Genomic DNA, 26,092 nt, shown 5'->3' on the forward strand with positions numbered 1-26,092 from the left:
CCTAAAGATGTTCAGAGAACTAAAGGAAGATGTGGAGAAATAAAAAAAGAATGACGTGTGAGCAAAATGGAAATGTCACTAATGAGATAGAAGGCCTAAAAGGAAACCAGAAAGGAATTCTGGATCTGGAAAGTATGATATTTGAAGTGAAAAAATTCACTAGAGGGATTCAACGACAGATTTGAGCAGGCCGAAGAAAGAATCAGTGAACTCGAGGATAGGACAACAGAAATTATCGAGGCTGAGGAAGAGAAAGAAGAAGGATTGAAGGAAAATGAACAGAGCCTAAGGATCCTGGGGGACACCATGAAGCAGACCAATGTACACATTGTAGGTGCCCCAGAGGGAGGAGAGAGAGAAATGGGCAGAGAGAATGTCTGAAGAAATAATGGCTGAGAACTTCCCACATTTGATGAAAGACATGAATATAAACATTGAAGAAGCTCAACGAACTCCACACAAGGTGAATTCAGAGACACCCACTCTGAACACATTATAATCAGACTTTCAAAATACAAAGAGTGAATCTTGAAAACAGCAAGAGAGAAGGGAATCATCAAATACAAGCAATGCTCAATAGCAGAGTCAGCAGATTTCTCATCAGAAACTTTGGAGGCCAGAAGACAGTGGACCAATAGATTCAAAGTGTGAAAGTAAAACTGTCAGCCAAGAGTCCTATATCTGGTAAAACTGTCCTTCAAAAGTGAGGGAGAAATCAAGACATTCCCAGTTAAACAAAAGCTGAAACAGTTTATAGTTCATGGCCACTACACCTGCCCTGGAAGAAATGCTCAAGGGAGTTCTGTTGGATGAAATGCAACCATACCAGAGGGCTCCTCCAAGCCGTATTGAGAAATAAAGATCTCATTAAAGCCAAGTACATCATTTAAAAAAGCTGATATTATCGAAACGATGGTGTGTAACTTTACTCTTTAGTTTCTACATGATTTAAGAGACAATATATTTAAAGAAAAAACTCAATAATTAGTATAATTGGTACCTTTTTGGTCACATGTTTTAGAAACCCGTCACAAACTGTCTTAAGCAAAATTGGGACTAAATTTGTTCACACACCTACAAAGCATCAGGGCAGAGTTCCCTCAGATCTGACTGGACCCAGGTGTAGACGCTGGCCCCAGGAACAGGGTCTCCTCATCTTCCAGCTCTGATCTAGTCTGCATCATTTTTATTCCCAGGCTTGTTCTCTCCCATTGGTGGCAAAACTGTCGGCCAGCACTTTGTCTTACAGGTCAGGGTTGTAGCCACCCTGGCTTCCGCTTCTCTGATGAGTTAACAGAAAACCCTGAGACTGAGCATCCTGGGTCTGGCTTGAGTCCTGTCTCCCTGCTGGAATGGATCTGGGAGTTAGGATGCTCTGCTGGACCAAATGTACATCACACATGCACCCCTGGAGCTGAAGCTTGAAGTCATCCCCACCTGACCCTTGGTCTGGGGGAGGCTGGTGCTTAATTAATGTTTGTGTTTTTAGTGGTTTTAAAGTTAATATTATCATTATCTTGTTTGTTCACAATATAAACGTATGAAAGGGGGAATAAGTCCCACTTTTTACCCACCAGGGTAACCCCAGCACCAGGCACGCTGTGTGAAAATATTAGGTGTTCAATAAATATTGTTGAAAATAAAATGAACATGTGAATAAATATCCTCAGGAACCCTGACTTATCTCATCCATTTGATGGAAAATAAGCGTCAGTGAACGAATATCACCTCTAAAAGAGAAACAGAGTAAGTCAGTGCCCAGGGTCACAGGAACATTTGAGGGGTGGATGGACCCCGGGTCCCTCCTTATAGCAGCTGCACCACCAGCCACAGTGGATTTGCTCAGGGCTGCGTCCCTGGCCCAGGCTGAGCAAATCAGGTTGTTGTGATTGAAAAGGACCATACAAAACTATGGTGGTGTGTGGCTACTTCGGGCTGTAAGGACCTCATTCCAAGAATGGGGGGGAGGGCAGATTGGTGGCATAGTGGTTAAGTTCATGCAGTCCAATTTGGTGGCCCGGGGTTGGTGGGTTCGGATCCCAGGCACAGACTTACACACTGCTCATCATGCCATGCTGTGGCGGCATCCCACAGGCAAAATAGAGGAAAATGGGCACAGATGTTAGCTCAGGGCCAATCATCTTCACCAAAAAACAAAAAGAAACAGCAAAAAGAATAGAGCAGGGGATCTGTGTGCACATGATGTAGAGAACGTTGTTGAACCTCCCAGCATCCAACCTACCTCCACTTACAGTTGGACTCACCCCCTTTTCTTTCAGGAATCACCCCCAATGATCTTGAGTACTTTGATACCTGTTCGCACAGAAACTCCTCTTAAAAGAAAAGAATTGCCCGAGATCTTCTTGAACTAAACCTTTTTGAGGGACCCAGCTAAGTATTAAACTAAAAACCGGGAGTTTCCACTGCTGAGAAATTCAGTGCCTCTCTTCCATGAACATAACTTATGCTTCCCAGGAGTTCAGACTCTGCCAGACCTTCCAAGTGCGTGACTGAGGGGGTCCCAGCTTGTCCCAGGAGCGCCAAGGGACGCTGCCTTCTCTGCTTCCTTCCAAAACAAGTGTAAGGCAGATCAGAGGAATGCGCTCATTCCCTTTGCCAAAAGCTATGAAATGGCCACATTACAGTATCATTAATACTGTACTTTATAGCATGTTGAGTTATTCTATAAAAAATGGCCAAAGCAGTTTTCCCTGTCAAGCTACTTACAATATTTTTCCGAGCACGAAGCTCCATTGCCCTTCAGTGCATGTCCTGCAGCCCAGAGCGTGTCCTGTCTGTCTGGAAGGCGCATTTCTCTCCTTTTCCTGGGCGAATCTTGTTTATTCTTAATTCTCCCTCCAGAGGGCACCTGTACGGTCTGGCGCAGTGGTCCCCTGTTCGGGAGCACCTGACGCGGCATCTTTCCACCGTCCATCTTCCCGAGTGACACGTTGGGTTCCTCCCTCCTTCCCTCCTTCTTCCACCAAATGCTCGCAGACCCACCTCGCGCAGGGTCTTGAACAACTTCTAGGTTATGATGGTGGGTGTGATCGTCCTGCCTTCAGGGAGTTCACGGGCTCCGGAGGGAGAAGGCAGGGGAAGGGGTGAGGCCTGAACAGCCAGATAAAGGCTCACCACCAGCACGTAGTTTACGGAAGCACACGAAGGACCCTAACCCACTTTTAGGGGTGGGCAAAGGCCTCTTGGAGGAAGCGGACATTCAAGTCGAGATGTGAAGGCTGCGCAGAAGCTTGGGGCCTCAGGCAGAGGCAGTGGCACCATCCTGACCCCATGAGTTATAAGGTGACTCCGCTGACCCAGGGCCTGGAGCCACAGAACAACGGTGTTATTTATCGGTTTGTTTATCACACCAAAAAAATAATAATGGTAGAAGTGATTAGAATACACAAGAACTTGTATGCAAATAATATTGCTGGTGGTCATGTAAGCACGGTGGGTCCATGGCCCCGAGGGTAACCAGGGGTCAGATTGCTCAGTAATAAACACTTAGACCCCTCTCAGCACCTTGCTGTTGCCACTTCTTCCGGGAATGAATGTTACTGTAATTCTGAAGCTCTGGTGCCCCCATTATCGACCAGTGAAAGGAGCTTTTCAACCACGACCTCTGATATTTGACAGGAAGACCAGAGGATTGAGGGGCGCCTGCTGTCCTGGCCATTGTTCTGTCAGCATCTCCATCCTTGTGGGGCTCCCCGCAGCCCTCCCCTCCTCGGCCTCACACCTGCAGGGCTCTTCATGTTGCCCTGGTCCACCGCGCTCCCTTCCTCTGTAAGGCCCGGCCTGTGTCTTGATCATCTTATCTGATCCAGGTTGTTCCCTTCAAGGCACGGCTCCGCCTACACTCCCTGGGACGGTTCACGAGGGCAGCTGTTATCTTGGAGGAAGTTTGTAACGGTGAAATATGCTGTTCAGGAGATTTCTAGGCGTGAGCCTTCCTTCCTCGCTCACCCTTCTCGGAAGAGGCTGCCCGTCAGCACAGCAGACGTGATCAGTGTCTCAGCCTATGTCATCTGTGTTACCCGTGTTTTTGAAATGGAGCCCATTAAAAATGAGGTCGTTGCTTACACAGGCAGTGTGGGTTGACAAAATACACCTCAATTACTTCAAACCACGTGAAATCTGAATAGGAATCCTAGATGCAAAGTGCCTCGTATAAACGTGAAAACAAACATTTATGGAACTGATGCGTGAAGGGTTGATTATTTGCTTCCTAAAATGATTTATCATGGAACTATTTTAAATAAGTAAAACCCTTAAGCACTTTTAAAATACCAATTAGCACTTCTAGTTTAAGATGACATCTGGCTAGTGTTTCCTGATAGGTCCTCTTCCAAACTCCTGTTAAAACATCCAGGGAAATAGAAAACACCAAAAACTCAAAAATGCATTGTAAGAAAAATTAGCCATCAAACATTTATAAGATTCTGGGACCAACTTGCCATAATGTTGGGGCAGATGAGTTTGGATTCAAGTTTTTAAAAATCTTATAGTCCTCCTCTTTGACCTCTGAAACAAGGGCAGTCCACCACGAAGGGGGGGGAAGGGTCTGGGCCTCCCCACCGGCTGCACCCACCTGGGAGGCCCTCTCCGAGCCGGGCTCTTTTCAGAAGCTGGAACCCCCTCTTTCCACCCAGGAGAAGACCACAGCGCTGAGGACACTGCGCTTGCAGGCACAGCTGAGCATGTGTGTGTGTGGAGGAGGTGGAGACAGACGGGCCCCAGAAGGCCTGAAGAAAAATGCTCAACATCTGCTGGACTCCGAGAATTGGACAATTTCTCCAGTTGCTGATGCAAGAGGGAGATTCTTTCCGTACTGATTTGAACACAAAGTAGGCATTCATTCCCGCTTTTGGGATAGACTTGCGTTTGCCAGAGTTTATCTCATTTGTGTTAGAAGTGATTTCCTATGGTATACTTAATTATTTTCCTTGGAATTACATTTCATCGAGTATTAATGGGGGTGGTCCTCTTTCTTTTTCCTCCTGTGATTTGGTGCTTTTTAAAAATTTTAACCATTAGGAATTGCTTTGTTTTAGGTGTACTCTTGGGAACAGAACATTAGCTGAGTGTTGCCTTTTCAGCCTATTTTAGATTCTTATTTTAGTAATAACATTACCTAAAATAGTTACTGGTAATGTAATAAGCTGTGTAAATGATTGTTTAAGATAATTGCTCCCAGCGCTTCCCCTGTGTCAGCTATTGTGGTTTACTTATCTCTTCTAAAACTCATAGCGACCTTGCAAGATGTCTGTTTTTTTGTTTTTTTTTTTTTTTTGAGGAAGATTAGCTCTGAGCTAACATCTGCTGCTAATCCTCCTCTTTTTGCTGAGGAACACTGGTCCTGAGCTAACATCTGTGCCCAGCTTCCTCTACTTTCTATGTGGGACGCCTGCCACAGCACGGCTTGCCAAGCAGTGCATAGGTCCACACCTGGCATCCGAACTGGCGAACTCTGGGCCAACAAAACAGAACTGCGAACTTAACTGCTGTGCCACTGGGTCAGCCCTGCAAGGCAGTTTTTTTACAGATTGTCCCTGAGATAACATCGGTTGCCAATCTTCACTTTTTTTCTTTTCTTTTGTTTTTCTCCCCAAAGCCCCTTGGCACATAGTTGTGTATCCTAGTTGTAAATAATTCCACTTCTGCTATGTGGCATGCCACCTCAGCATGGCTTGATGAGCAGGGCTAGGTCCTGGCCCAGGATCCGAACCAGTGAAACCCTGGGCCACGGAAGTGGAACACTCGAACTTAACCACTTGGCCATGGGGCCAGCCCCTGCAAGAGAGGTTTTGATGCCCATATTTTACAGATTAGGAAGTAAGATTGAAATCCCAGGGCTTCACCCCAAGCACATGCTCTCTAACACTCTCCTATAATTCTTCCAAATTATCGGTGGTTCCCATTTAGGTGTCTTCACTGTCTTGTGCATCTCTTGAAGTAAGTTTTCAGGAATGCTGTATGGGTTGAATAGATCCCAATTTGGTGCACACTAGAGAATGTCTTTCTCTGACCATTGTGTTTGAATAATAATCTCTTGTTCAGTGTCTTCCTCACTCCCCCCACTGTCAACTCTATCAGGGCAAGAACTCAGTCTCCTGTATTCGCAACTGTATCTCTAGCAATGGGGGTATGGCCTGGAAAACAATAGTGCTCATTACATACTTGTTGCATGAATGAATGAGTAAATGAAGAGAGGATTTTTTAATTTAACAAATTTTTTTTTAAAATCTGCAAATGTAGCCCTAGTGTTTCCTGGCACCTGACGTTGCTGGAAAATGGAACACCAAGGAGAGACTCCGAGATGCTCGCGCTAAGGAGGAATTCTGATGATGGGCTTCAGAAGGAGTTCAGACACTTAGTAAATGCTAGTTGTTTTCACATCATTTGTTATCAGAAGTGGATTTGCTGTGAAGCTGACTGTGCTGAAGCTTTAAGCCCCTCCCCTTAGACCTGGTGGGTCCCCAGAAGCACACTCATGTCATCATGTGTTGTTGTGAAATTTTCAAAAGGTATCTACCTGCAGTCAGCGAAGACTACTGCCTCTTTCCAGCCCAGCACCCCTCAGCTGTGTTTCCCACTGTGGGGGAACCTGAGACTGAAGCAGCCTTTCAAGTTGGGCTCAGGGGAAATGGAGATGGGGTGCATCTGGTTAGGTTTGGTGGGATATGTGTGTGGGGGTCACAGTCACTTCTGTGTCCTGATGCTGGGGTGACTTTGCGAAATGCTCCAACCACCCACTTTGCTGATTTACCCAGCATCATGACAGAAGACTTATGAAGAAAAGATAAGACAGGGTGCAGCCAAAAAATGCAGTTAGAGTTGGGTAGAGCTGTGCTGTGCAGTTAAATAATTGGAAAAAAACATGATATTTTCTCAGTTGTGTGATGCTTGGGGTAAACATCATCTTTAAAATGTTTAACTTATGTTATTATGTTATTTTAAGTAAATATTCTCATTTTTTTCTAATCTTACATGTATGATTTTCTCAAAGAGGTTCCCCAAGTCATATAACCTAACAAACTTGGGATCCCATGCCTATTAAAATCATAAAAATTAAGAACACTTTTAACATCTCTAGATTTTCTTGCACCAAATAACATGGAATAAGTTTCTATGGAAGAAAAACAGTAGAGGTTACGAGAAGAGATTGCCAAAAACACATTAGTTGTTGTAAGAAATGTAATACTTGCCTCTCTCACTCAGAAGTCCATGGATCAAGAAGAATTATGAAAGACAAATTTATGAAAGACGTATGTGTGTGTGTGTGTATAAAATAAGAAACAAAAATTAGATGGATATAAGCAGAAACAAATATTAAAATGGTAGATGGAGTTAAATCTTACGAGTGATTACATTAAATGTTAATGGTCTACACACTCCAAATAAAGCGCAGGGATTGTCAGGGTGGATAAAAAGCAAGACCAAATTATATGCTGCCTACAAGAGGCAAACTTTAAACAAGGAGACAAAAATAAATTGAAAATAAGTGGATGAAACAGAAAATCATGCAACGTCAAGAGGAAATTGTTGGTGTAACTGTACTAATATTGGAGAAAATAAACTTGCACACAGTGAGTATTGCCAGAGATAAAGGGCAAGTTTGCATAATGGTAACATGCTCTTCTCTTCATTAGGAAGTCAAAAGATTTACAAAGGTGCATGTGCCTAATGAAAGATGCTCTAACACTTGAAGCAAAATGGACCAAATTAAACATAGAAATACTTTCATAACCAGAGTAAGAATTTAACACTCCTCTCTTAGCAACTGATAGAATAACTAGACAAAAATAAAATAAAATAGAATACAAAACAAATCAGTGAAGACAAAGCATGACCCACAACTCAGCCTCACTCTCAAGCAGCTCCCGACTCGAGGTGGTCTAATTGTAGGCACACGGTAGTGAAGACCTGGCTCGTGGTTGCAAATTCTTTGTGGGAGGCAGTTTCCTCTCCTCCACAGTTGTTTGGCTGCTCCAGAGTGAAGCTAATTCTCAAGAGGAAGCGATCGTAGCCTTTCAGCTTCCTCCTCAAGCAAGGTCTCCTGTGCTCAGACACCTGCCTGCACAGCAACTACAGGTAATGTCCAGGGTCTTAAGGGCTTGTCGGATGCCCCGGGGCTGTGGCCAGCCTCCCTTACTTCCCTAGATTCCCACATGCACTTTATTTTTTGGCCACGGAGTGCTTCTTACTTCCTTGCCAGCCCAGCAATGCAGCTAAACAAAGCTGATTTTAAAACGTGCATTCAGCATTTTAATTGTTTTCAACGAGAGGGCAGCTCAGGAAACTTAATTTGTCAGCAAGGCAGAAATGGAAGCTGCCTTTTGAAATACATGGTAAAGTCAGTGAATATCTGCACACTGTTGGTCATCACGATGCTGTTTCTAACAACAGAAAGGGACGTAACGACCACGGCTAACAAGGGGGAACAGTTCCACTGAATGCGGCGCATTCGTACGATTGAATGTGGTTTATAGACACGCACGAGTGTGGAGACGGGACCAGCAGCTTCCGAGAAGGGACTCTGTGTCTCCTTGTTTGTTTCCAGCAACTATTTGAAGTGTTCCTCATTTGTAGGGGTCACCCCGGTTCCCAGGGACCACAAGCCAACAGTGTTCCCTCAGAAGAACCGTGATGCAGCGTTCCCAACTTGCAGGGGGCGCAAAAGCTGTGGCCTTTCCTTTCCATTGTTTTGTATATTGTAAACCTGACAGATGAAGTGACCCAGGCTTGACTCTTACGCTGGACCCACGATGGGCTTTGATGCAGCTGCCTGAGACGTCCTGCTGATTCCACCCCGGGGCTCTCCTTTCTGCGATTCCTCATTCACTCACGATGAACCGACTTCCTTTTATTTCTTTTGCATCATGAATATAAACTGGAAAGCACACATCACCTCTAAGATTCACTGACGTTACTTTAATTAAACACATACTACTGTGTGAGTTTTTAAAAGTTCAATCTATCTCAAAATGGGAATGTAAAGTCATGGAATCATGAGCAACATGGTAACCACATCTCCTCCTTCCATTCTTCTCACCTCCTTTTGGACGTGGCAGATTAAACTTTGGCTGAGGCTGTGTTAGAATTCAGAGACTTGGCCCTGGTTATCTCTTGCTGCTACTGCAAAGGCACTAATGACAACCAGCTGGGCGAAGAATGAGGTCCAGACCAGGAAAATGAGCAGAGCCTCCCCTTGGTGAGGCCCTGCTGCCACAGCGATGCCCCGGGTCGTGGGAGTCCCAGTGAGGAGCGGGGTCTGGGGCCAGGGCTGCATCGGAGGCCTGCTCGGCTCTGTCTCTTGGAGGCAATCGCTCCATGCTCCCACTGGTGTGCCGAAGTGAGTCTCAAATGGAGGCAAGAAGGGAGTTCAGAAAAGGAAGGTCCAGAGGACAGTTTGCACTCTTGCTGTCTCCAAGGACCAAAGTAGCAAAAGAAGAAAGTCAGTCAAAGTTTAATACTTTAAAGCCAATACATTTCTTAATATGAATGTGAGTGGAAAACAAACAACTTGGCCAATATTTCCCCAAACTGCCATCATCCTGTAACTCAAGAAGAAATTCCACCCCAAAAATAACAATAAAGAAAATCGAAATGAATACGAACCAACACTGGCCTTCACCCACAGGTAAATATTTTAATAAGTGACCCGGCTTGGATGAAGTACGATTGGCAGGCTCACGTTGAACTTGGCCTCTGCAGCCATCTGGACTCTGGCGGAAGCTGTGTCAGCCTCTCCATGAACACCTCCCACCTCCTGCTCTCCATCGCGGGCTCCAGCAGGCAGGACACGAGCCAGCTCCTGCCTGAAGACTTGGCACCTAGATCCCTTACACAGCTGTGACTTTATCTTTATAAATAATGCAGAATAAGTGCTATATATTCCTTTAATGAGGCAGAGAGAGAGAGAGAGTGAGGATAATGGGATCGATTGCAAGAGGAACTTTTAAAACGTACTTCAAAAACTTTTAGGGGCTGGCCCTGTGGCCGAGTGGTTGAGTTTGCACGCTCTGCTCCAGTGGCCCAGGGTTTTGCCAGTTCAGATCCTGGGCGCAGATGTAGCACCGCTCTTCAGGCCATGCTGAGGTGGCGTCCCACACAGCAGAACCAGAAGGATCTACAACTAGAGTATACAACTATGTACTGACGGGCTTTGGGGAGAAGAAGAAGAAGAAGAAAGGAAGATTGGCAACAGAGGTTAGCTCAGGTGACAATCTTTAAAAAAAATTAATTCATTGAGTTCATTATGTAAAAATTTTTCAATCTGTGTTGGCTCTTCCAAACTGTTACCGAGACAACAGTTTCTACTGTGATATCTAGAGCAGAGTCTCCATCTGATCCAAGAACAAATGTGAATGAGACCTGTGGAGTCATGCACTGTGAGCAACCCTGAGGTCTTGAATAATAATTATTTTTTAAAAAATATAATTTTCATGTTTTAATGACAGAAGACTCAGAGTTCTAAAGAAATACATTTTATTAACAGCATAGTTTGGATTAGGATGAAATTTTTCTCAGGACAGTGGTTTGCTTCTTCCGTTTCTGAGGATGGTCAGTGGGGATTTTCATCGTCCCCTCTGGCCTCCCCCCACAGCCCTTGGGCCACTGAGCTGCCCTGCATCTCATTCACCAGGCCCTTGGCTGAGGGCATGCTGAGCCTCTGTGAAAACACAGTCATGTGAATTCAAAAATTTTGGACTAGTCCAAGGTTTCAGATTTTAGCAAGTCAAGAGCTGTCTCTTAAAATGTTTTGAGAAATATCTGTAATTGACTTTGATGTCTAAGTCATAAGGGTGTTTTCTCCATGCATAGTTTTATCTTTTCTCTTGCAAAAACTGCTAGATTAAATTATCTTTAATCTCTGCTTTTATCATATCCTCATTATAAATTTTTGCATAACCTTCTGTTTAGTAAAGGATAAAATCCCAAACTTTTGCTAGGTTTTCAGTCTGTAGCAGATGATCTATTGTTGGTCTCTCTCCATTGCCACGTGACTCCAGGGGCCTCCCTCTAGGGTCCTCGTCATTGGGTGACATCCTGTGAGCTTCTGGGGTTCATGTACCATGTCTATGGGAGCGGGCCAGCTCCAAGGGGAGACCCTGGAGAGCAGGGTCATTCCTGCAGATGACCTGCTTCTGTGCTCCATCCCGAGGCTGGGTTCCAGCCAGTGCCGGTGTGCAAAGGCTGGTGTGCAAAAGCTGGGAGGTGGGTGCAGGTGGTGTGCAAAGGCCTCATCCACCACCTGCACCCACCTCCCAGCCACACGACCACATGAGTGAGAAATGGAAGTTGTTCCACAGCCCTCGGAGGGCTTGTTTGTTAGCTGAACAAAGCTGGCTGGTAAATGAGCTGCAGGATTCAGCGCACCATCACCATCCAGCTCGTCAGTCCTGATTCCTTTTCACAGGGAACAGACTGAAATACCATTCCAGGACTTTTTACTCAAAATTATGTAAGTCAGAACACAATTCCAGAACTGATTTTTAACAGAAGCTGATATAAGGAAATGCTCATATATAGTGAGGAAATTTAACTCCTCAGCCAATAATAAAACATAGCTGTTTATATGTACCTTCTATCATCTCTTCACACATCTAAAGACTTTTACTGTCCACCACGTGATTTCCTGAACTGGTGAATAATGCCTCCTGTTTCCCCTGAGACAGGATGAGTCCCGTTTATTTCACTACTGAATCACTGAGAAGGTGATGAGAGGAAGAAAGTGTTTGGGTAGAGGCCTCACATTTAACATGCACCCACTTGTGAAGCTATATAGTAAATAACAAAATAGCAAGCCCTCTGTCCCTGTGTCTCGCCAGAAGGTCAAGAGGATTTGTCAGGCGTCTCCACTGTCCTCTTTGGAAGGGGGTCATTATGTGTGGCCACACTGAGGGGTGTGGGGTGGTCATCTCCCTTGACCGTGGAGCATCTATATGAATTATTTGGAACTCTTGAGCACAGGAGATTTGTCTAGTTTCTCCCAAGATCATGTGTTTACATAAGTCTGGACTCACGGATATTTATTTTATACTCTGGGTTATAGTCTAATGTGACTTTATTTTTTTCCTCAAATTGTTCTGGCTTGGCTATTGGGAGCTCTTTCAGTTGGTGCCTGTGTCACTTTGACGTGCCCTCATCCTTTCTTTCTGACATTACAAGGAGCTCAAGGCTCAGCCTGTGTATTTCCCGCCCTGGCCAGTCTGAGAATCAGTCGTTTCTCCAAGGAGCCCTGGATGTTTGTGGACAACAGAACTTAGAAGCCAAGATCTGGGTCCTGGATGTGCTTGTTGCTACTGGGATGTCATTGCTTCTTGACCCTCTCATCTTTCAGAGTGAGGAGGTGTATGTGTATATAGTTGTCCAAGAGTACTAGCTCGTCTGTTATGCCAATCACAGAGATATGACAGATCTCTGATCATCTCTCTGCATCCATCAGTCTGTAGAGGAACCCAGGCGTGAGTCCATCCTGATGTTTGTGACTCTGGTCTGCGTTTCATGGGTCCTGCTGGCCACCTGCCTTGTTATTTTACTTTTGAATTTTTGCATCTCTGCTTTTTTTGAGCAAGGACCATATCCGTGTACTTTTTTTTCCCTAATAACTTGAGGAACATAAATTTGTCTAAAAATGCTATCAAAGCTGTTTCAGTTTTCTTTAAGGTATTTATATTGTGGTTTGCATTATAATAATTTTGTACTTGTTTAAATTTATCCAATCAGATGTGAAACTCTTGGAGAGTAGAGATTGTGTGTTTTCATTCCCTATTCCTCAGAGCACCTGGAACAGGCTCTCCATCGTGTCTTGAAGGAATAAGTCTTGGTTACTCTGTACACGTTTCAGGAAACACAGCCCTGGTCGGAATCCACACACTGTAGATGCTTCAGTGGAAACATCACCTCTTCTGCATTTAGGAAAGCTGCCAGCATCTTATGCCCTCATAGTATCAATAATATCCCAGTAGGAAGATGAGCCCTGTTCTTTCTGGGGTCTTCTCTCTGCATATAGACCTATCACCATCTCTAGCCTTACTATTCTTTCTCAGAGATTATCCACTGTAAAGGCAGAATTGGAATACTTCAGAAATAAAGTACTTTTATTTTTGGTAAAGATACTCAAACATTTGACAAGACTATGATTTTCTTTTTTGAGGAAGATTAGCTGTGGGTTAACATCCATACCCATATTCCTTTATTTTATATGTGGGACACCTGCCACGGCATGGCTTGGTAAGCGGGGTGTAGGTCCACGCTCAGGATCCGAACAGGAGAACCCTGGGCCACCAAAGTGGAACGCACGACCCTAACCGCTATGCATCAGGGCCGACCCCAAGAATGTGACAGTTTTTGTGGCAGTAACTTGTTTTTTATCTTTGGAGAAGTTAGCATGGGGAAAGTTATATAGAGTTGTGGGGTAGGAGCAGAAACAACTGGTTGTCATCAGGGTGAGCTCATGTCCACTGTGGTCGGCTGGATGACGAGTTAGGGAACAACAGAAGGACTGATTTTGCCACATAATCTGTAGCTCCTATTAGTAGAACAACCAATGTTTAATAATAGGAAGATCTCCCATGCATCAGCCCACATTCCCTGATAGTTATTCTGTGATGAGAATTGTACGTGGCTGTCTCTGGTTTCTCTAAAAGCTCAGAGAAAGTTTTTACTCCTTAGTTGAAGAGCAAACATAGAAAAAAATCTCATAGTTTTTGTCTGTGTCACAGTTAAAGCTTTGGCTCTTTGTCTTGTAACTTAAAGGATTGTAATTATGGTCTCTTACGGGATGGTACAAATTTGTCCTCTGCTCATGGGCCTTAATTGTTTCCTCCTGGGGAACCAAAATTACAACATTTCTTAATTCCACCACATTTTTACTTCTTAAACATTCTTATAATGCTTATACTGCTGTGGTATACTAAACTATTTCTTATGTAAAATTAAGTTATTTTAAGTAATGTCTGTACTCAGAATAACAGTAATAATAATAATGATAAAATAATAGATGTCTCGATTTTCATTATGAATTAGCAGTGTATGTCTAATTGTGGTGCACAAGTCAGGTGACCGTACACTTTATTATCTGGATCGGGGCTCTTCTGAGAGTGAGTGAGGCTGCTATGAATAATTCCACTGCACCCCGGGCATGAACTGGGGCAGGCCCTACAAAAGCAGGTGTGATGGTCACACTCCGAACAAACCCACAGAGAGATACAAGATTTACCCCTTGATTTTTTTTCTTAAACACTATTCAGTTTCCCTTACCATTTAGTCCCTCTGCCTACATATCGCACCGCGCCCAGCTCTCTCAGAGAGGGGGCTGGAGGGCTGTGCCCGGGGACAGCACATGCAGAGGCAGACAGAAAGGTTCATTCAGCAAAGGGATAGTGAGCTGGATCCTTAGAGAGGCTTGAGGTACTTGGTAGACGCAGGGCCCTCCAGTCCAGTGAGGACCACCCCAACCACATCATTCCTTAGCTTCCAAGACCAAATGAGAGCATTGGGGTTAAGAGCTGGGGACTGTTCACTATAGGGGGAACTGTGTGGAGAGTGGAGACGAGGAAGAGGACACGAGGCAGCAACAGGATCCTGAAGGAGTTTGTATGCCAGGTGAAGGAGTCTGGGCAAGGAACAAATCCAGGATTTCGAGAGGCTGTGGAAGATGGTGAGACTAGATTTTCATTTTAGGGAGATGACCCTGGATATGCAGAGGCTGGAAGAGGCTCCGCCAGGCTGGGAGAACACTTAGGAGGCACGGCAGTGGTCCTGGTCATGCAGGTCCAGGTTTGGGGGAAGCTAAAACTTGTGTAGTTTAAAGGGCCCTCTTTGTAAAACAAAGAATTAAAATTGTGAGTACGAATTCGCATATGAAAGTAAGCATTTATTTAAGTGTAATTTCAATTGGATGTAGGCATATTGCTGGATGCCGTTCCCATGCTGCAGTGGTTAGTGGCAGGTCACCCTCACACAGAAGGACCTGGGGACCACACAGTGTAACCCACTGAGCCAGAACTAAACACTCCCTAGTCCAAACCCTTGTAACCGACATCCAAGAATGCCCAGGGTCACTCCAATGCCACCTACCACCAAGGAGGGGGACTCAGTGGTCTTAACTATTGTGAAAACATCTGACTTTTGCAAGTGAAATGCCCCCTCCACACACATGCACCAGGTGAGAAGTCTTAAATCTTAACCTTCTTGAGCTTAATGGCAAATTCACTGCTGCATCTGAGTTGGATATTCTTAGGATCAGAATTAGGCAATGGTGATTAGAGAAAATTAATGGGATATTTAGAAAAACAGTATCTTTAGGATGTAGCGATTTCCTGGGTGTGGTCAGCAAGACCTGTTGGATGACCCTAGGTTTCTGGCTTAGGCATAAATTAAGCATCCAGGAAGTATTCACTTTGTTGGATGCAAGTCTTAAAAACCAGAATGTATCGAGGAAGAAGTCAGTAGAAAAGAAATAAGCAATAACACCCTTCCCTTTGTTCAGGGTGATTTATTGTTACAGAAGGAATGAGGGGTACATTAGCTTTTGAACACGGGGTGCACCTGGCAGTGACATTTTCATCCAGTGACTGTGGCCTGGCTTTTGCTCTTGCTCCATGAATCAGCTCCACAGACTGGCTTGAAGAGATTTGACACTAAGTGGATGTAATTTTGCAATTGGCAGGATGAGTTAGTGGGTAGAAGTTTTAAATGGGAAGACATTTTTTCATGCTTTTATTTGATCAACAGATTGTCTGTTTTGGAGCTGATGTCAGTGCCATGTGGTGTAACAACACTACGTCATACGTTATCTTTTGGTCAAGAGTTTAACCCTACAGAGAGGACCATGATATGCACTTGTCTTCCTGAAACCTCATGAAAACATCATGCAGATGGAACAGTTCTGGAAATGGAAAATCCTATGAAGGAGAGTAAGAATTTCCGTGTGAGAAGCAGTGATGTAAATACGACCATGTTTGCAAATTGGTTTTTACCATTTTGTCTTAGAAAGCTGCAGGACTAAAGACGAAAAGATGGCATGCCTGAAAATTGATACTACTGATGACCAGACGTTAGAATTTCGTTAACAACTTCAAAAGTCAAAGAAATATCCAAGTGCTATGCCTTTCTTAAAGTTTCTGAGTCCACTTTTAACTGGAAAGGCTTATGGTTGAAGCGAGCCTAGTTTTCACCTGGAAGAACCTCCTAGTCGAGACGCATCTTCTGAGAACCTCACAGATGAGTGGGTACCGAGAGGGAGCCTGGCCTTTCCATACCACGCACGGTCTGACCAGGTAGCTGCCTTCTCACTGGGTTCAGGAGGCTGCCCTCTGTGGTGGGGCAGATGCAGACGGGGTATTTCCATCCTGCACGTAGACTGTGCTGCCTTCTGGGATCCAAATCTTCCTAGGAGAACTGATGTTGCCGACTCTGGAAAAGGCCGATTGTAGGCACCTCCTGGGAAGAGGAACTTTTCCCAACAGAATTTATCTAAGCACTCAACAGTTTCCACTGAGGGAAGAAAGCATGTGCTTCTCCCGTTCCAGCTCTTCATGGACCCCAGCGGGGACCCTGCAAGAAAGCAGAGCAAGGGCTGGTTCATGAGAAACTCTAGGCCAGGGCAGGTGCAAACAGCAGTGCCAATTGGACACTCTATGCGAGCAATTCTCCACTTGTGCGTGGAACTCTGTCTTCATGAGCACATGGAAGAAACAGAGCACGCTGCTGCCAGCCCCTCTCTGTGCCCAGAGGGAGGCGTGCCTGCCAGGGGAAGTGAGTCACCACTCATCCCCAAAGCCTGTGGCTGTGCAACACAGGAGGAGAAAGAGGCCAGCGCCATGGGATTCCAGAAGCACTGGTGGTGGAGATGCTCTGTCCAGACTAGAGGCCTTGCAGTAGCAGGCGAGGGCCGAGCCAGCACCGGGGCAGCCTCCACTCAGGGGGAGTCGCCTCTGGGCTGCTTCCCCACCAGCTGCCTTCACCGCACCTGATACTCTTATGTGTGGATTAGGTTCAGAGTCCCTTTCCCTGTTGGCAAGAATTTAAATTCAAATATAATTACACAACACGCCATAATTGCTGATAATTATTAAAATTAGGCATGGGGATCTGGAAGTAGGAAAAGAAGATCTGGCTATGGCTGTGTACAAACACCCGGAGAGTTTCGTGACAATACCTTCAGAGATGAAGGAGGGAAGCTCACTCCTCCTCCTATTCAGACAAGCCCAGGGGACCATTGCGTTTACCATCAACCCCACATGGGTGATGCTCCCTAGTCCTGAGTGTCATGAAGAGAACCACTTGGACTAAAGAAAGTGGCCTGGGCCATCTCAGCCACCTCCTCTCCAGCATGAGGTGTTGCCACCCCAAAAAAGAGCTGAACCTCCTGGAGCGGGCCGTGGGGAAGAAGTTCTCTGTGAGAGAGACGTAGAATTTGCCGTCGTCTCTTAAACTCTTGGAAAGGAAATGATGAAAATGGTAAATAGTAATTAAGTGTAAGATCAGTACATTAAAATGCTATCAGTATTCTGTTTCTTCCTGTGTGTTATCTTCATATTCTATTTTAATAAGCACAAAGTAGCTGGAGGGAAAGTTTTGAAATTCAACTCTCAGGATGCCACATTCATGACTAGAACCTTCCGGAGTCTTTCCATTGCTCTTACGTAAACTGAGGAACATTAACATGATCTTCCCTCAGCTCTGTGCAGGTGCAGAATTGTATATTTGTGAGACCGTGAGCTATAAACTTCGCTTGCTCACTCAGAAGTGATCCTACTCATGCTTCCTGCTATAAGTGTTTGACGTTATTCATCTTCTGCTGTTGCATCAGCCCAAGAGACGGTGTTTAGAGTGGACTTCTGTTGGATAACCAGTACTTTTCATACTTGTTTGGTAAGAAGCCAGGAGATCCACCTGTTCCCGACCCTGGCCCAGTACGGCGCTGTGAATGCAGCTTGAAGCTGTGGGAATTTACAAGGAGAAACAGTTTCTGGACAATCAGCCCCTATGAGATTATTTTTTATGAGACTTCCTTCATTACGATGTATAATTAAGGCAAGAATATGCAATGTTTATTTCTAAAGGAAGGGTGTCAATTTCACCCAGGGTCCCGCATGCTTTGGTGCCCCCATTTGCCTCATTAAGCCTCAAAAAATACCCTAGAAGCTCTGTCTCCTGCCTTGTTAGTTGGAGTGTCTGCCTGGGCACCAAATGAAACAGTCTATTCCTCTTTGCACAACTTTCAGCTGCTAGGCTTTGAAGAGTCCCTGGACCTTGGACTGTGCCCTCCACCGCTGGCCCTGCTCTTTAGAATCTCATGTTCACTGTGGTTCCACGCTGAGCTCCTCGGCTGAGGTCCAGAATCCTGCAGAACTCGGACCCCCATCCAGGTGAGTCAAGTAGGTCCTAACAAGGTGAAGCACGGATTCATCTTTCCATAAGGCAGCTAGTTCTGAAAACACTGGAACGTCTTTGTGACTATCTAGAATAGAAACACATGTTAAATTTGGAAAAGAAAGCTCAAAGTGGCACTTTCTTGGGTCTCTTGAATCCCCAAGAAGAAGGTTAACTTTAACTGCCAATGGATTACCATCCATTTACATTTTAGCCATTTAAAACAGGATATAGACAACTCCTCGTTTTTCCCACTGATTGTAGGTAAATTTTAAGTGTTCTTCACTGTGAACTTTAATCAATTATCTTCCTTATTAATCTTTTGCATGGTGGCTTAAGCAATTCCAAGCCACTGCTGTTCTTGAATTCCCGATGTATTTCCTTTCCGACTGAGAAGGAATTCCTTGTAATTTGGGTTCTCTGTGACTCCCGTAGCACTAAGATAAAAATTGGGGAGAATCCAAAGGCTTCTGCAGCTTCAGAACAAGCGCCCTAGGTCCCACCAGCCTGGAGGCAGAACTTTCACCCCAGTGAGTCCATGATAGCGTGCTTGGGACACCATTTCTGTGTGTCCTGCAATCCTGGGTCTCACTGTGTACCACCTGCCATGTCTGGGCTCCTCTGAAAGTCATTTGAAGTCCCCCTCATCACATCTTTTAAAATGCATGCCACTTTGGATAAAGAAAAAGAAATCCCTGGCGATTCTTATCTATGCTCCATGTTCAGTATCAAAGCTTGTCTTCCATTGCCTCAAGCCATGCTAATTGGTTGAGCATAATCATTTTTAAGTTGATTTTAAAAAGCTATCATCAAAGTATAAACTGTTAAAAAACTTTAAAGTGTCCATCCAAAAACTACATTACAATTTTAAAAGTTCTCTTTCAAATGACGCAAGACTGCCCCTCCCTGGTCCTCTTTAGGTGGTTCTCAGTTGCGTCTCCATCACAGGAACGCTCGCCTCTTCCGGACAGGCTGCTCCAGCTGGGTGGTTCAGTGATCGTGACTGAGATCTTTGAAGCAATAAATAACCGTTTTATGAAAAGCATGGTTGGTTTTTCTTTGAACACCAGAAGCAGGAAATCTTCCTTTTTACATACATGCGCGCTCATACACACACACACAGATGCAATACCCTCTTCCTTGGGCTTTCCTGATTTTGTCCAGAGGAAAGTCATAATGAACTCCAGGCGTCCCAGGCGGAGGGAGGGCCCTCCCACATCCAGGCTTGTGGTCCTTCCCGGTTAGGCCGTGGAGTCAGCTGCACTGCTAGCAGGAATCTAGCACTCCCGCTGTTGCTACTTCACCTCCACGTCTTGAATATCCATGCTGGGGAGGGGGTGCTTTGCAGAGGGGAGCATCAGACCAAGTAAAGCAAGGGATGGTGAAAGACGGTGTATTGGCACGAGAAGAAATGTCAGAATCAGATTTTAATGGGGTTGGTTTCTTGCTTTAGTGCTATCAAAAGTCCCAGAGAAGTGGTTTCCCAGTTTTTATTGTGTAGATTAGGGACATAAGTGAGCCCAAGCCCTTCTAACCCAGACGGCCTCTCCCACCCTACAGAAATATGATTTTCTTTTCTCGATGGCACAGTGGCAGGTAGATGACCATAGACATTCTTGAGGATGTTGCCCTCAAGCAGGACTGAGCCTACTGATGGGCTGTGGTTGTCCCAGAGGAATGGGGACATCTTCTTGGGCAAGGAGAGGGGAACTGAAGTCATTGTGTGGTCATGTCTTCTGAATGGAGGAATTCAGAAATTATTGTAGGTTCTCTTGGGTAGTCTTAGTTAGTGGGGCTCAGAGACAGAAGCCCATGAGGGCTCCACACAGTTCCAGTGGCTGTTGTTGCAAGTAAAGAGTATGTATTGTTCCAAATCATGACCAGATTATGCCTGGGCTTCTTGCCTGGAGTGCCCGAGATTTTGTGAGGGAGGAGAAGGAACAGAAGGGTGAGGGGTTGTGAGGGACAAGCCCATCTATCTTGAAAGGGACTTGTGTCTTATCTCAAAGGGTCTGTAGGGGTCTGAGAGACCAGGGCCTTATCTCAAAGCTGCCTGAAGGTCCTGAATCCATCTTGGGTTTGGCCAGCAGGCAGGATCCACATCTTCTCACATGAGTGAGTTTGCAGAACGTCCAGGTCCAACATGCCTGGTCCTTCCCACTCCTAGTAGACTTGAATGAATCCTGGTGATGGAGCTAATGTGCTCTGAGTTCTGTCTACACAGTGACCTGTTGTGACAGAGGGATGGCTGTCCTGCCGCACACCATGTCAGCTCTCCTGATGTCTGTTGGGAGTGGCCAACATCAGCTAGGGGCTATTTGTCTTTCTTTCACTCGTGTGAAGTGACTGTGGCACAGTGTGAAGTAGGTATAAGCTAATCTAAACCCCTGGGAAACCCTCTGGCATGCTGATCCCACTTTTCACAACGTTGGTCTAAAATAGGTTTGAGCTGTGGAAGATGCTCCAAGAGCAGCTGGGAATCCTTCAGAATTCCTCTCTGAAGGGGACGCAGCAGGTGGACCTATTCCTGCCCTTCTCACTGACGGGTGGATGTCTTCCCTTTAAATTCTGCAAACTTCCAGCTCTGAGAACTGCAAGTCTTTGCAGGGTGTGCTGAAACTAGAAGTTTTACTGCCACTCGAATTTTCTGGGAGGAAACTGATGCAGGAGAGAAGGGATGATGGATACATCTCATATCACCCGCAACAAGTTCAGGGTAAGTAATTCCAGTCTCCCCTCTGAAAAATGAGCAGGAAAAGGGGAAGTGTTCTGTGCTATCCTCTGTGGCTTCATGCTCCCAGTTCAAGGCAAAGGGGCTGGTGGAAACTTTTCCCAGTTGGGAGCCTGGGTTAGGGGCTGAGACGGGGAAAGGAAGACCCCTGGGACCGTGGATTCTTCTCAAATATCTGAGTCCTGCCCTGTTCCCTCATGGTGGCTGGACCTCACCAGTGGACAGTGATGGGCAGCGTTCCTACAGGGCCAGGGATCAACTTCTTCAGGAGGTCATGAGAGACTCTAGGAGCAAAAGGGACAAAACACATTAGCAAACGATTCCAACACCGAGGAAAACATGGGTGGACACTAAACCCGTCAGGCCAAAAGCAAGCTCAAAGTTCTCCCCAAGCCACTTGTTCAGAGACTGATATTGAGAGAACTGGAGGGAGATTTGGGTGATAAAAAGCAATCAGAGATTCCTTTAAAGGGTTGTGTCTTCTCTATGAGCTGGTGGTGTCCTGAAGATGGGCCAGCTGAGGTGATTCAAAAGGCCAGGGGCTGCCTGGGACACCTTAGAAATAACCTTTCTTCTTAAATAACTAATTCCTCCTTAGTGAATTTCTAGACGGCCCTCTTATAATTAAATATTTTTATATTTAATAGCATTCTACTTGTATTGCTCCATACTAAACTATTAAATGATTGGCATAACTCACTTTTGAGAAGATTCCAAATAAATTACGAGATTGGTTCCACATGATGTGTTATCTTCTAAACCAACATCATGTGCTCCAATTGAAGAAATATTCAAGTAAGATTGGGAGCACATGCTAGTTTTTCTCTTATGATTTATGTAACATGTTTTTTTAAAAAAAACACATATTTGGAGATTTAGAGAACATTCAATAGAATTCTATTTTATTAGTAAATTTAGAGTAATTCTGTTGTGTCATTTAAGAATTCGGGGTGCATACAATTTATGCGTTTCTGTGAGGCAAAAAATCCCTTTTTTATACTCAAAGGAATTGTGTATTTCTAGAATTCCTTGATGAAAGCCAATGATTTTGTTTAGAATTCTTTTGATATCATAAAATAAATTTATATTTAAAAGATTGTGCTACAAATCATGAGTTCATCTAGGCTCTCAGTTATTTCCCTGGTGTCATCACAGGATGCTTCTCAAGCTTCTTCCTCTAGCCAGATCCTTCCCGGGACCATTAGGGTGAACTTGGGAGTCAAAAGTCCATGTTTTTTGTGGCTGAGTGTGGAGATAGGCTCACCTAGCTAAACAGAGATTCATGACACCCTACAGAAATTCAGCCCCATGACCAGCGTCTTGTTGGTGGCGTGCTCTCGAAAGCCATCGAGCCTCAGATACAAGTAGGGCTAGTCTACCCACATGAAAAAGGCAGAATGGTGTTTTCCCATCTCAGATTATTTAGAAAAGAGTTGAAATGCCTTTCATTCTTCTATTTTCACTCATTTTTCACCATCTTATTTCTGCAAGTTCTACTGAGGCACCTTCCGAAAGCTGCCCAGATGGGCTGTCGGTGTGGCTCTATCTGGTGCCATCAGGAAGTGGCCATCGGAGTTCTTTCCTGACTTCACTCCTGAGAGCTCTGCCCTGTTATCAAACAGCGCTGTAAAAAAGGGAAGACGGGAACTATGAGGCCAGGTGGCAATTACTAGATATTCTTCTTGCTCCATTCATATGTTTTCTATTTGAAATCATGATCTATGGGCTCCAGATACTGTCCACCACGTTATATGTCTCATAAAAGAAATTATACTTTGGTTTGGCCTCAAGTATCTTGATTTTTGTGATCCAACCAGATGGTCAAAGCTACATATGTCATTTATATAGGAATAAAACCAGATATAAAGATAGGAATTTGAGATATCCATGGATAGCCTTAAGCAGACACCAATAAATACAGTATTTATGTGCATTCAGAAAAACAGACTACAGTAACCATGTGCATGAGAGAATCTAGTCAAATCTGTTGTTAATATTTTAGCTTTCTGCCTATATGGCTCTGTGTGTGTGCACGTCTGTGTCTTTGCCAATGGCAAAAATTAAGGAGACCACCCACATTTGGCATTCTCCCTCTCTTGTTCCAAGTAGATTTGGGATTAATTATAATAAAAGTTGTCGTTTGTGGACAATTAATTTTAAAGTGAATTTTATATACATACATACATACATTTTCCATGTAAAAATAGCATTATACGGAGATAAATATATGTGTATATATATATATATTTTTTTTCTATACACATGGTGTGATGGTTGATAGCACAGAGTCTAGAGCCTTGCTCTGTGGCCTTGGGCAACTCAGTTCACCTCTGTCAATTTCTTCATCTGTGAAATAAAGATGATAATAGTACCTGCCCATCTGTGTTGTTGGGAGATTTAAATGAGTTACTGTTTGTAAAGCATTTAGGAAGGTGCTACAGAAATATTTGCTAACTCACATAGTCTCATTTAGTTCTCTTCACCACACTGTGAGGGGATGTTATTTTCTCTTTTAACAGAAAACAAAGTCTCTGGCTTCTGAGAAGTGAAGGGACTTGCCCAAAACTTGACAGTGACCTTTTTCCTCTCAACTCTGAGCTCTTTCTGGTTCATTTAAACTGAAGCAGTTGGTGAGGGAGTGCATTTTCACACATTTTCAGTGTACGTGGAGAGAGTTTTTAAAACCATCATCATCATCAGACCTGCATTTGTTGCTTTACTGTTTGCATTGGTCTTCTAGAAGCTTTACAACCAATCCAGTGCATGTTTTCCTCATTCTCACCATTGTGTCTGTTAAGCATTAAATATCGGCACCTTCTTGGGGAAAATGGCAGACATAGCATTTTCCCTTCCTTTCAGCCTTGTCCTCCTTGTGCCTGGAGCCTTATTCTTCAAACAATCTTCTTATATATTGCATTTCACCTGTTCCCCAGGTCCATCTTCTCAGGACTCCAGAGCTCCCTGCCCCAACCTGGTCTCCCAGGGCCCTATTCTCATAAGAAGAAGGAAGATCCGTTGAGCCAATTAGTATTAAGCTGCAAATGGTTGGTATTATGTATGTAAATGGATTAGAAACAAAAACAAATGCTTTGAATGTTTTTAAATCCCAAGATTGTGGATTTCTTCCATCTGATGACCAGGTAACCATTCTCAAAATATCAGGAGATGACACAATTATGAGTTAACTGTGTTCTCCTCAAAAGATCATAAATAGGGATTCACTGCCATCCGGAATACATTGAAGGTATTTTGTCTTCGTAGAAGAGCTTTAGATGGAGAAATTATTGCAGTATTTCCTATAAATTACAATCACACCAAATGGCTACTTTCCTCACTGGAAATAGTACCCAGTGCCCAAGTGAGAGGAGAATATTCCGAATAGTGTTTATACCCTTCGTCATAAAACAATGACCCTCACAGTGCCATCCACGTTTGAAAGCGTGCATGTTTGCAGGTTTATGTGGCTCAATTTGTAGATGTATATTGTTTAAAAGTGCATGTGTCTGTGTGTCCCTATATCATTTCCGACTCACAACTGTGCATGAAGCATGAGGACTGATGTTTTTTGTCTCATTTTACAGAGGAAGAGGCCATGATGAGGTGATTGACCCAAGGAGGTGTTGCTGGTCAGGTGGAGGTGGAACCTGTTCTTGGACGAAAGCATTCTAGCTCTCCGTCTGGCAGACTCTTCTTCCTTGCTACACTGCCTGTGCTTTTGGAATTTTTATAACTCTGTAACCTTTCCAATTCAAGGCCTCTAACGTTTTTCTTTTTATTGACCTGAAATTCACAAAATATAAATTAACCATTTTGATGTGAATAAAATGGTGGCTTTTAGTACATTCACAATGTTGTGCAGCCGTCACCCTTATCTAATTCCAAAACATTTCCGTCACCCCTAAAGGAAATCTTACAACCTTTAAGCACCCACTCCCCTTTTCTCCTACCCCTAGACCTTGACAACCACCAATCCGCTATCTGTCTCTACTAATTTGCCTATTTTGGGCATTTCGTATAAATGGAATCATACTATATGTGGCCTTTGTTTCTGACTTCTTTCGTTGAGCATAATGTTTTCAAGATTCATCCACATTGTAGCTTCATTCCTTTTTATGGCTGAATAATATTCCATTACATGGGTAGACCACATGTTGTTTATCATCTAACGCTGGACATTTAGTTTGTTTCCATCTTTTGGGAATAGTGAATCATGCTGCTGTGAACATACATGGGCATGGATATGTTTGACCTCTAACATTTTTGAAAAATCACCAAAATGAAATTTCATCTTTGGAATCAACATTTAGTAATCAAGACATCATTAGAGGGGCCAGCCCTGTGGCCGAATGGTTAAGTTCACGCTCTCCACTTTGGCAGCCCAGGGTTTCACTGGTTTGCATCCTGGCTGTGGACATGGCTCTGCTCATCAAGCCATACTGAGGTGGCATCTCACATAACACAACCAGAAGGACCTACAGCTAGAATATACAACTATGTACTGGGGGGCTTTGGGGAGAAGAGGAAGAAGAAAAGAAAATGAAGATTGGCAACAGACGTTAGCTCAGGTGGCAATCTTTTAAAAAAAAAGACATTATTAGACATTTAATGTGAGAAACAAAGGATAATTACTTGTGTCATGATATCTTGGGCTTTGATGTTCATTACTAGGTATAAATGGTTATTTGTAATTCCCCCAGGACTTTTAAAGTGTCTTTTCTTTCTTAAACCCTGTGATTATCATGGAGAATGATACTTACAGTTGAACATTTCATGAGCATTAAACCTGTAAACGCTCCACTGTGAATCCTTCATCCAATGCCAGAGAAGTTACTCTGGGTCCTCGCTGTCTGTAGAGTTAGGATTCAAACTAGTTAAAAACCAGCAAATTTAAAAATGCTCATCTTTTATGGAGATAACCTAAGGTTGGAAGACTGGAGGACCAGATTGAGCAAATATTTAAATGACTTTATC

General features: G+C 44.1%; 1 long non-coding RNA gene across 1 annotated transcript; it reads left to right on the forward strand.

Moving 5' to 3' along the window:
• Window positions 1-20,832: 20,832 nt before the first annotated feature.
• Window positions 20,833-24,967, forward strand: LOC139080786 (uncharacterized). Its single transcript, XR_011535564.1, has 3 exons — window positions 20,833-21,106; window positions 24,055-24,165; window positions 24,703-24,967. It is a non-coding gene; the product is annotated as an uncharacterized lncRNA (long non-coding RNA).
• Window positions 24,968-26,092: the final 1,125 nt, after the last annotated feature.

This window comes from Equus przewalskii, chromosome 32, assembly GCF_037783145.1.
Source record: "Equus przewalskii isolate Varuska chromosome 32, EquPr2, whole genome shotgun sequence".
Taxonomy (NCBI): Eukaryota; Metazoa; Chordata; class Mammalia; order Perissodactyla; family Equidae; genus Equus; species Equus przewalskii.